Source organism: Syngnathus floridae, chromosome 10, assembly GCF_059516105.1.
Source record: "Syngnathus floridae isolate MCC-2025c chromosome 10, RoL_Sflo_1.0, whole genome shotgun sequence".
Taxonomy (NCBI): Eukaryota; Metazoa; Chordata; class Actinopteri; order Syngnathiformes; family Syngnathidae; genus Syngnathus; species Syngnathus floridae.
Window position 1 is genome coordinate 10,135,487 of NC_142422.1, and position 12,648 is coordinate 10,148,134.

General features: G+C 38.7%; 1 protein-coding gene across 3 annotated transcripts in view; it reads left to right on the top strand.

The window, feature by feature from the left end:
• The first annotated feature begins 8,425 nt into the window (after positions 1-8,425).
• LOC148392314 (zinc finger protein 516-like) overlaps positions 8,426-12,648 on the top strand; it is a 36,317-nt gene continuing 32,094 nt past the window's right edge. For 2 of the 3 annotated variants that reach the window (XM_088386615.1, XM_088386613.1), the window contains exon 1: positions 8,426-8,686. The gene's annotated coding sequence lies outside the window, so the exon portion shown is untranslated. Of the gene's footprint in view, positions 8,687-8,817; positions 8,923-12,648 lie in introns of those variants that run through there. The other variant, XM_088386614.1, reaches the window with a different exon arrangement.

The window sequence follows — 12,648 nt, forward strand, 5'->3', positions numbered from 1 at the left end:
AAGTGAATGTTTTGCTCTCCGTTAAGCCTCCAAAGAATACTATAATTAGGGCAAGAACAAAAGAAGCTGTAATGCGCAAGAATGTTGTTACAGTATAAAGGAAGGTAAGCATTTCAAAAGAATGTGAGTAATCTGCTTGTACCTATATGTTATCAAGTGGCAAGTACAAAAAAGCACTTTTCCTTATTGAACCCAAAGTTGAGAACCCTGAGTTGAAGGAGCATCATCACGACATTTGGCCAATGACTGACTTGCACTTTAACATTATAACAAAAATGTGAGTTACATGTTATGTAAATGTTACAGGGAATGAAGTGGGGAGAACAAACTGTGAGTGACCCAAATAAGTTCCACGCAAAAAATAAATCTACTTTTCATGTGGTGGTAAACATGATAAATTACTTCACATCATGAATTATTGTGGAATGCAAAACATTCAGAATTGTTGTAGGAGTCATGACCTATACCTTAAAGTTGAAGGCTGTAAATGTCAACTCTGTGCATAGTGAAATATGTTTCCAGCTAAATACTAAGCATAAAACATACCAATATCTTCTTTGTCACCAAATTCCAAAACAACTAAACAGTGTGCAACCATGCCTGGTGGCTTATCACATGGTTGAAATACACAGTAATTCCCAGTCTGTGAAGAAAAGTTTCTATCTGATTAGTGTTGTGGACAAGAGTCCTTTGTTTTGGGTTTCAGTCTAACAGCTTCAGTGTTCTGGAATCACTTTGCAACCACAGAACTCCTTTCTTACCAGTAAACAGACACAGTGAATGTCATCAGCCATATCACAATGCAACAACTCCCCCAACTGAAACAGATAACACCATTCTACAGAGACACCCTTGTCACTGGTTCTTTGTTACAGTAAATATTTTATCTACAGATTGAGGGTGTCCGCAAATTAAACAACAAATTTTCACCAAGATGTGTGTCCAGTTAGCACAATGCAATTTTGAACGAGAGAAGAGTGTGAGATTTCCAAATGCTTTCAATGGGGACGCTCTGGAATTTCCAATGCACATTTGTCATGCTTTTAAGTGATTTAAAAGTGAGAGGAATGGATGCATTGTGAGGGAGCTGGGACAAAGGTGGGGTGTTGAATGGCTGCCTATGTCCCTGCCCGACCACTGCATATAGATAAAGAAATATACTGTTGTGTGTCATCATTGGTTTTAAATTAAGAGATGTACCACAGCCACTTGCATTATTCCAGTGATAGACGAGAGTGCAAAAGGTAAGGCCCATGATGATCTTAATTCTTGTAAAAAAGTTGTTTGGTGCAATAACAGATGCATTATAAAACAGATTTAAAATAGAAAGTGTGAAACTCATGAGGATAACAGGGGCCTATATCAAATACAAATTCTGAGGTTTTCTAATTTGAAATAAAAAGAACAAGCTATTTCTTCGTTCACTTATTCACCCTTTCACAAACAACAATTTACTGACAGAAGCACACCCACATTACCATAAATAAATAAGTAAATAAATACATAAATACATAAATAAATAAAGCTGTAGGCCCTACTGCAAATTAGAACCGGTGAAAAAAAGCACATTGACTACTTTCCAGCCACTTTAAAAAAATTCTTTTATACTTTCATCCAGAGAGAGGTGGCTTATTTTAGTTGGGCAGCCACTGAACAAAGATGTGGGGAAAGACAGTGCAAAAAGACAGAGGAAGAAGGAGGAGTTCAAAAACACCCATCCCCCTCTCTATGTGGGGAAATATGCAGCCTTACCATCTATTATTGCTTCCTTCAAAGACCTTGCCTTTGAATTAAAATGACAGATTGAATTTCCTCATAATAGCTAAAACCATCTTAATTAGTTACATTGATTTTATGAATTGTGGTTTGATTGTGTGTTGTTGACATTTTTTTTTTTCTTGAGGCAACAGGTTTCATTTATGAACTGATATGTACGTATGTTTGACAGCTGACTAATTATGAACGTCCACACAGACACACTGCTTAGGTCTACTTTCAAAAGAGCACATTTTAATGTCAGCTGTTTTGATGCCTTCTCGATTGAGGCTATTGTGTGCGTGCGTGTGTGTGTGTGCGTGCATGCGTGCGTGCATGCGTGTTTAAAAATGGTTGGGGGTGGGTAGAATCTGATTATGCTGGTAGTGCTGTTCCCCCCCACCTCTTAACAGTTAAGACAGTCTAATTACAAAGTGGGTTTGAGCGCTTGGAACATTGCAAACAACAGCTGTCTATGGCATGAGTAGGAAAGTCAAACACACGGTAGAATGAACACAACACACCCTGATTATAAGATTGACTCACACGATTTATGTGTTGTCTTTTGTTTTACTGTGAACTGGGGGGGGGGGGCATTTCTAGTAGTAGAATTTGAAAGTAGAATGAAATATATTATCTTGAGGTGTGTGTGTATTGACAAACAATTCTGAGATTTCATCCTAAGAATTTTGTACCAGATCAGTTGCGCCTCAGGTTAAGAACAGCGCCAATTCCTTACAAGGTGTCAGTGGAAATTCAGCTACTGTGTGTCAAAGACAAAGGAAAGAAAGAAAGTGGGTTGATAGGTTTAAAAAAAAAAAGAACACAGAACCTTAAACTGAATGAAGGGATTTTTAATGTTGGGACTATAACAGGAAATGATGATTTAGACAAAAGTAGCTATACTGCGCGTTCAGTAGAACAGGTGGACAAGCAGTCATATGATGGTTCAAATTTTTTTACCATAGTGTTGATGCTGAGAGAAATAAGTAGGAGTTCTCTGAAAGGAAGAGCGAGTTAAGTATGACAGTAAAATAATGAGAGTTAATCTTGAAATCGGCCTTGTATTTATTTTTAATGTAATTAGAGGTGATGCTATGACCCTCGGGCAGGATATGAATTAGAAGCGAAAGAAGAATTCAAGATGGAGCTAGACTAAGCGGTTCAGAGCTCCTCAGGCAGAAAGTTGTGATTGATGAAGATTTTGATGAACTTGTTAGCGGCAACGTTTAAAGTAGAAATTGGTGGAGCAATGTTTTGTTGCTACAGAAGTCGCTATGGCTTCTTCTACTACTACTGTATTTCCAGTATATTTGGTCACTCTGCATGTCAGAATAATTTGTTCTGCCCAAAAGTGTTACGGAGCAATATTTTAAGTGGCCATAAAAACAATGCATCAGATTATAATTTTAATTTAAACTCCATTCAAAAGGTCATGATAGAAACAGATCATCTCATTCAGTTTGCTCCACATGATGTGGTCAAACCCAGTGAGGAAATGCTATGCTTCAGTTCAACCAATTTGAGTAATAGCACTTCACTTTAAACAATAATACGAGCTACTTCCTTTTGGGCAAGGAGCTGCACAGATAGGCAAACAAAAGATGATCAATATCATATGGTGCATGGCCTCAGTAGCTTCCCCAGCATTCTCATCACATGCCTCTGAGCAGTTGTCTATCAGCAAATTCAATGTCAGACACAATGTCAGACAAGCAACATGTACAGGGCACAGAGTTAATTATGACACCATCATTCATGACGGAAAACACGCTCCTCTAATATGGGACCATCAACGCAAAGAATCATTGCATGCCCTTGCCTCACATAAGAAGATTAAATACAGTTATGACATTCAATATGGAATTACATTTAATATTTTAATTTCAAAGGTTTCCAAGGCCTCTCAGTGTAACCCTATATTTGTGCCCCATGAATGTACACAACAATTACTCTAGCTTTTTTTCCCTTCATCATATACACACACTCTCTTTGAAATGTGAGGACACACAGAGTCTTTCCTGTATGTGATGTACCAGGCTTCACCTAGGGTGTATTTTTTACTTGCCTTATGACAGCTGTATATGAAAGGGTCATTGTCACCAGTAAAACAAATCACGTCTGTCAAGGTTAAACTACAGCTAATTTCCTGTTTTTCTAATAATAAACATCACATTGTTATTTGAACTGGAAATGTATAATACACCCATGGAATGCCATTTGATGAGAAAATTCCACTTGTGATAGTGTGTGTTTCAAGTGGCTGTTGTTGCCTCCTCCTTGACACCCATATTGCGTTTGCATTTTTTTTCAAAGATGAAAGAGGATTGTCTGTGTTGTTTCCACATCCTGTGTATTGAATATGATTTGTGGCTGAATATTATCACACTTAATACGACATCTCTCGATAGAGTGTATGTGTGTGCGTGCATGCGTGTGTATGCGCGTGTCACACTGTCTGTCTGTGTGTGTTTGTGGTGATAATTCTGCTGAGATGCAGACAGAGAGTAGGGGAGGGGTTGGAGAGGGTGAAGGAGGAAGAGGAGGACTGAAGACAGTGTCAGCGCTGCAGTATGATCCTGTATCTGCCTCCTGCAGTCACAGCTATTTAAAATGCACTGCCATAGATACACTCTCTCTCTCTCTCTCACTCTCTCTCTCCCCCCCCTCCCTCATGTACACAGACAGACACGCACGCACACACACACGGACAGACAGGAAATGGCCTCAATCACTATAGAACACAGCCCCAGTTTTTCATTCCAGATGGGATTATGATGTTATTATTGCACGATGACGCCACCTAACTATATTAACAACAGAGCACAACCTGGGACATTTCAATCATTCACCTTCCCTTTAAACCTCGAAGACTTTTCATCAACCCCTCCCTGCTTCACACATTGTACACACCCTGGAATAATACCAGAATTAAACAATTCACCTTTGTCCTCCCTGCTGCTGGTGAATTAGTTATTATAAACATGGTGTGATTATGTTTGCACAGTGATGCATTGTCAACATGTATGCATCTGACTTGGTGAAGATTCAGTGCTGCAATAACTTTTCTGGCGGATCAGATGTTTTTCTGCAGGTGGAGGCTGTGGCCCATCCGAGAGCTTGGCACTGCTAAAATAGCATGAATAGACTGATGATCGCTCGTGTGGGTGGATACGCCTTCACTTCCCCTCCCCACCCAATGGAATGTGATAAGATGGAAAAGGAAAGGTGGACAAAGACTGGAGATGGGAAGAGGCTAAAAATAAGAGGAATCTGAGTATTTCAAAAAGATGAGGGCCAAGAAATGGACAAATATCTGAAGCTTTGAAAATCATGATATCAACATGATAAAGAAAGAGGGCAACAATTTGAAGACATATTGGAATTCTTAAGGTTAAAAAAAAAGTACAACAAAAAACTGAATTTCACTGAATTAACACTTTATGCAAGTCTCATTTTATTTTTTTCAAATTGATTCTGTCCAGATCAACCACACTAAAATGACACACAGGCAGCAGAGTCCAAAAGGAGGTATTATGATTTTTCGTGTTCAAAGGTAATGTGATATCCTATAAATATTGAATGCAGTATGCCGTGATGTGGGCTGTCCTAAACACTATACAGAGCAAACATACTGCATGCATGTGCTCATGGTCTGCGTTAGCAGCAAAGTGCACGTACCCCCCCCCCCCCCCCCCCCCCCCAAGTTTCCACAATCTTATCATCTCCCTGAGGTATCAACATGAGGGCTTGTCTTGCACTCCTATGCCAGCTGACAATTAGCCTGTAATTTCTAATGCACTACAAACTAATTGAACACAAGGGGCTGAAGGTGTCAGTCACCGTTAAATGCTTGTCACAGCGGCGTATCTTACCATTAGCTTATAAAGGATGATTTTGGTGAAACCATTTGGAAATTTTCAAACTGACTAAAAATGTGTGTGTCATTAATAAAGATGTATTGTATGTGAGCCTGATTCCGCCGTATCACCTAGCATAAAGAGCTGAGCTTGTGATTCAAATGTGTAATAATAGTAATAATAATAATAATAATAATAATAATAATAATTATAATAATAATTTACACAGCACTTTTCTGGACACTCAAAAACCTTTTACCGCGGGTTAATGCGGCAGCGCACATTATTACGCTGGATTGCGCAGGGAGATTTCCAATGATTTGCCCTGACCATGTGCTTGTGTCTGCAATGCATGCAAAAGCAGCTTGGTGCGCTATCAGGAGCAAATGCATGGATACATTTTAAATATATGCTTCCATTGCAGTGACGTGCTTGGGGACGATTTTCAAACTTCTATCCTCCTTCTATAAAGGTGAGGGGTCACTGGTGTATGTTTCCTAAAACACTACAAGTGACCAGCAGACAAAAGGGCATGTGCTAACAACAGAGAAGTTTTTTTGCTGATTGATTTCAAAGGAACCAGAGAGAGGACACCTTGGTGTATAATGTGCCTGACAGTCATACAGACTGGGAAGCATGAGAGAGAGAGTGAGAGAGCTCAGGAGTTAGGAAGTACAGTATCTAAATCATGAAGCACACTGCAAGGAGAGAGAAAGAGCTGGTGACTATTGACTGTGATGTGTGGTTGCTTCCTTCTGTGAGTCATTGTTGATCATTAACAATAGGACAATGATGACCAATATTGTAAAATGCGTGTAAATGGAAGGACATTCCATACATTTGTGTGTGGGTGTGTACTTGTGTTAGCACATCATAACTGTGTGTGTGTGTGTGTGTGTGTGTGTGTGTGTGTGTGTGTATATACATATATATATATATATATTTTTTTTTTTGGGTCACCTAGACAATTTAGTGTAACATAACTGCACAAGGGTTTTCTAATCATCCATTAGCCTTCTAACATAGTTAGCAAACACAATGGACCATATTAGAACACTGGAGGGATGGTTGTTGGAAATGGGCTCTTATACACTTTTGTAGATATTGCATTAAAAACCAGACATTTGCCGCTAGAATAGTCCTTTACTACATTAACAATGTATAGAGTATGCCTGATTGGTTTAATGTTATCCTCATTGAAACAATCGCTATTTTATTTTAAAAATAAGGACATTTTTAAGTGTTTTGAATGGTAGTTTAAGTCGTGTGTCTCCAAAGTCACTAACAGCAGTTAGAAATCTCTCTCTCTCTCTCTCTCTCTCTCTCTCTCTCTCTCTCTCTCTCTCTCTCTCTCTCTCTCTCTCTCCTTTTTCTAGCTCTTGCTTTCTAACGTTCGTTGCATAAATGCTGAGTCAATAGGGCTTTGTGCAGAATGGCCCTAACATTGTGGAGTGGCAGTTATTACCTATGACCATAGCACAGACACACTGGAGAACACAATACCTGTTTGAATGCGTGGGAATGCGATGTTGTTGTTTTTTTTCTCAATGAGATGAATCTGTTTCCACATTTGTCACAGTTATCTTCCTTGTTTCTCCAGAAATTCCAGTCTTCCAAGAAAGTTAACCCCTTTTCTGCCTGTTTCTCATGAGGCTCGAGGGAAACATGACCTAATTAATCACCTCACTTTAGTTATTTTTGGTAGATTATCTTACTAAACATTTCCAAGGTGATCCCTTGGAAATGTTATACCAAGTATATCAGACCTGCAACAAGAGGAGAACTTACTGTAAAAAACAGACTAGTTATTAGATAAGTTTTGTTTTCCACAACAGCAGTCCACAGCCTTTTTACGAGTGTATAAAACTCTTTAAGTCATCACAAAAATCACGAAAAATCCATAGATACGCCGCACCGGACGACCAGCCGCAGGATTCAAAACTTGAGCAAAAAGTAGCGGCTTATAGTCCAGAAATTACGGTAATTGAAATGAATAGAGCTGTTAAATTCAAGTTCATATTCATCATAACTGTGCGGGTCCACATTCTATGACAGTTGCAGACTTTAACGATGTTGGAACATCGATTGTGCAGTTTATAGAAGAAATTTTAATAAACAGGAAGCGTCCCACTAATGTAAGACATAGAACAACCATCTGAAACTCACAGCCCGCGAGCCAATTGCGGCCCGCGGTACAATAGTTTGTGGCCCTCTCCTTAATATGAAAGTTTAATGTTATAAATAAACATAACTAATTACTTGACAGCTTTTATTGTGTCATTGTCCACCACTGTTTACTTGGGGGACAAACTTTGTGGTGTTCCCCATTATAGCGTCAAGTCTCGCTCAGGACTCCTTTCTGCCGCATGTGATACATTCATGGACAAACTCCAAACTCCGAAATTTTCTATTTAACTAACAACGGATCATGCACGGCAAATGATTCAGCCCAAGGCCAAGTGTAGTTGCAAATTTACTGTCTAAAAACCGGCTAGACAGCTGTATGCATACGGAGATAGATCATGGATGGCCAGGAACATGGATATCACTCATGGTACAAGTCTCCCATGATGTGATCCTGAGCACAGAGAGAACGGATGAAACACAAATCTTGCGTAAAGTAATGTCGAGCATATTGTGATCCAATTGTGGTCTAATTGTGGTCTAATTACCAAGTTTGCAATTCATTGCGGACAGCTAAGAAACAACCGTGATAATCATCAACACTTGCGCTGCACATGAGTCTACTGTTCTTAAAGAAAGTAAACTTTCCACAGTGTCAGTGAAGGCAGCACCGGTGGAACGACAGAGACCAGAGACACACTGAGTAGAGTGAGAGAGGAACCTGTACTCTTCCACAACATAAGGAGACGGGAATACACAAGAGATATTAATTATTTTTGCTCGATTTCTGCAAAGTGGACTGTCAGTGCCTTCAAGAGAAGACACATAATACTCCGATCCTTGTTTCACCTTGGCTGGATCCGGACTCTTGACAGCCTATGCTTTTTTGGAGCGGTGCACCGGTCTTTTTGTGTGTGCGTGTTGGGGCTTCAACGGTGTTTCAACTGGTAAGGAAGTGAATGCAGACATTTATTTGTTATTGTGATGTGGTGTGTTTGCTGCCGTTAGAGTAGCATGGATGAGCAAGCTTCCTTTTAACAAGTCATTTCCCTCAAGAGTGAGAAAGAAAAGTGCATTTACTATAATACAGATAAAGGGTCATTCTGAGGAATGCTTGAACGGCAGAAAACTGGAACCCCTCCGGACTAGAGCAAACAATCCGTTTGACGTCTGTACAAGATTGGTAAGATTAAGTTACTATATTTTGGGACCGACTAACAGAGAGCAGACACATTAGGTCAAGTTAAAAATAAATCCAAATGTCTTAATAACTGATATTTAACGATTAAACATAATTTTTATCCAGTCATCCTCCCCTGGGGGCAGACTTATCACAATAGTTATGTAAAACATTGTTAGTAAGGGAGTGCGCGAGAGAGCGTGCGCACGGATGTGCTTGTGCGCGTGCATGCATGCCAAAGCAGGCTCACTGGATGTTTTACAATTTATCTTGCAGAAATGATCAAGAATCAAGGCGTGTCCAATTTTCATGTTGCTGGACTTTTTGTTGAATAGTAGTCTTTATGACACACGCACGTACTTGCGCGCGCACGCACCCACGCACGCACGCACGCACACATATTCACGCACTCAAAACCAAAGCTGCATACTGTCACTTATCTCAGGTTTAAGCATATTTATTTACAATCGGCTCTGGTATGCCAAACAATTCAAACAACCTCCTACATGTCTGTGTTTATTTGTGATCTCCTTTATCTGCACTTGATGTGATAGAAGTAGGCCTATTTATTTCCTTCACTGGAAAGAGAAAGAGAAAGAGAAAGAGAGAAAAGGAGGACGGAGACTGTAGATAGGATCATCTCACACGCTATTTGATATTTTTTTCTTCCATCGACAGCCAGCTGCTCTCACTGTGTAATCACATAAAAACCAGCCGCACGACACACCAGTAATTTATGATTTATCGTAGCCAAGGTGACTGAGTCAATGACAGTCATGACAGCGGTCATGGTTAGTCACCAAAGCTTTATGGAAAATGTGAAGAAGGTCTAGATTGAAATATTCTAGATCCTTACATGCGATTCAGTTAAAAGAGAAAACATGCCAACAAAAAAACAAAACAACAACAGTGTCTTCCTGCATTGAGGTTTTCCTAGGTGTCTCCATAACAGTGCTTGTGAAGCATTGTGCGAATGAGAGACAGTAGAGTGGGATTCACCAACTATCTTCATGGACAGTCATGTTAGGGGCTTAAGCCGCAAGTAAAAATGAAATAAAAATAACATTTTGGAAAAACATTATTTGACATTTATTATATATATATCCGGCAGGGAAGGATTGGACAGTCCGGATCCGGCCCAAGGGCTGCCAGTTAAAGATCACGCTGTATAATAAAAGAAAGGAGCACCACACATGCTCTTTTTCAGCCTTGTGTAGTTACAAATTGAGTAATGACTAATGAATATATACTACCACTGTAGCTTTTTGTATTGAATTCTTTTTGATTTGATGTTTTAAGTAGGGGTGAGTCTGATATATGGAAAAAACAACCAATTACCGATTAATCGGCTTATTAATTGTAAGAATATGTACAGAATATATTAACTTATTTTTGGTCATTTCCAACAAATATATGAATTAAAGACATTTCACTATTTTACAATACATTGCCCTTCAGTATTTGTTAGTTTTTTAAACAGAGAAATCTAGCGACAAAAAATTGCAAAAAAAATACAAATAAAAGCATTAAACCTTTGGCAAATGTATGCATGTACTGTTTTATGAGAGACTAATAGAATATATGGACAAATTTAAGACAATGTTGATTATTCTTTAAAAGCGCTATAATCAGCAGATTTAATCGGCAGAAGGATTAATTGGTCAAATGGCCCTATTCGTGTCATATTCCGGTTTGTCCATGTAACTGTTTGGCTTTTGTTAGTAGCTTATGTGCTTCGCATCCCATATGCGTATCATTAACTTTTAAACTCTGTTATGACTGTAAGTTTTCCAATTGATTTTTGTAAAGTTACCCCTAATACTCTCACCCCACCCACTCACAAACTTACAAAAACACACTTTGTCTCTGTATTTATTTTGTGGAAAGTTTCTTACATACAGAAGTTAATATACATATATTATTGTGCAAGAAAGCGTTTTACTCATGTGTCAAGAAACAATGAGGACAAGGCAGGGCTTTGTGATGGTAGAAATGCATGTTTAACCCATGTGAATGAATGAAGCCTCACATTCCACAGCAGCAGCCTCTTTGCTGAATGGCAGCACAAACTGCTGTTTTCATTACTCATTACTACCCCCTGCCTTCATCAGTAAGGACACAGTAATTTACCTTTGAAGATCTTCACCCTATCAAGACATCAAAATAGCTGTATATCGTAATATTAGTATAATTCTCTCCCCCGCCTAAAAAAAAAATCCAACCTGTGCCTAGTAACCATTGCATTTTACTCCTCACACATACCCAATCACATGCAACCCCCCTACCCACTTCATCGACTTGTATGCAGTCTTGTATAAAGGACCTAAAAGTGATACTTGATAAATTACAGGTATTTTAACTGAAAAATATTTTTTTGATCTTGTGGAATATAACTGAGTAATGTGCTTAAGTATCAAAAGTATCAGTATCAAGTCTTAAGTAAGTTAAGTATCAGTCGTTTTAGTACGTTAAATATAACTAAAATGCTCTTTTTTTTTAAGCGAGTAGTCGTACAAATTTTAAAGACTCTGATTATCAGCGTCTCATTTTCACAACCTCCTTTTTAAGGTATGACCACCACATCAGTAAAGGCAGGACTATTCTTCTGCTTTGTAGTCCTCTTTTTAGGAGTTATAACAACAAAGAATTTCTTCATGTTTTATTATAAAGTGACGAGTAACTAAGATTATGATAAATGTGATGGAATAAAACATATAATTTTGTATACATACTTTACATAATAGTATATTTTTTATTTAGGCCATATAGTGAAATAGAAGATGCCAGAAATATAAACCTGTCAGCCAACAGTGCCATGATTTGTTGTTCAGAAAAAAAGCGAAAAATAGTGAATAAATGCACTCGAAGAATACAATCAAATAATATTGTGTAATATCATCTTACACAATTCTTGCATCTCCCATCTAACTTATCTACAAAACCAATGTGTAAATGATGGGTGGTTTCGAACTGACACATCAATGGATTTGATAAAAAAAAACAAAAAAACAAAAAAACTACAACCTTTATCTGGGTGGCCCTGCTTCTGATTTTCTCCATTGATCATTTTCTCAATTGAAATTCACTTTGCGACACTTCAGTATCATCACCAACGCTAGGAAAAAATACACTGCACAACTCTCTCAACTCAGTATTGATACAAGGTCTGCTGTCTATTTTGCCGTGATGGCATTGATCCTTTGCCGCTTGGTGGGGTTTTTCATTCTTAAAGGGCAATCTCACTGTGTTAGCCTAGAAACGCTAAGACTCTGGATTAAATAATAAAAGAGCCCTCCGTGGGAAACACTGCTTAATCTCATGGAATGAAATTTTTATGCATCTTCTATCTTTCAACTTGTGATATATGTACTGTATACTGTAGTGTTTTACGACATCATTCCGAGTTGGCAAATTTTGGATACTGCAGTAACAGGTGGACAGCTAATCTCTTTATTTGGGTCACATCTGTATCCCCCTCTTCTCATAAGGATCAATGCAGTCAAAGTTATTCAGGTAGTACACTGTAAAGCCAGTTTGATGTCTAAATTAGAGTCCAAGACATTAATGTAGTGATCAGAGGCTTATTATAGCAGAGGGTTTGGAGTTGTTGGGTGGCAGGGGAGGTGCCACTGTGGGGATTCAGGCACAAGCACATTTTAATCTTCGCCCTTGCTGGCAGGGAGGGGAGAGAGGAATGTGTTGTGTTGGTCTCAACTGTTGATAAAACTA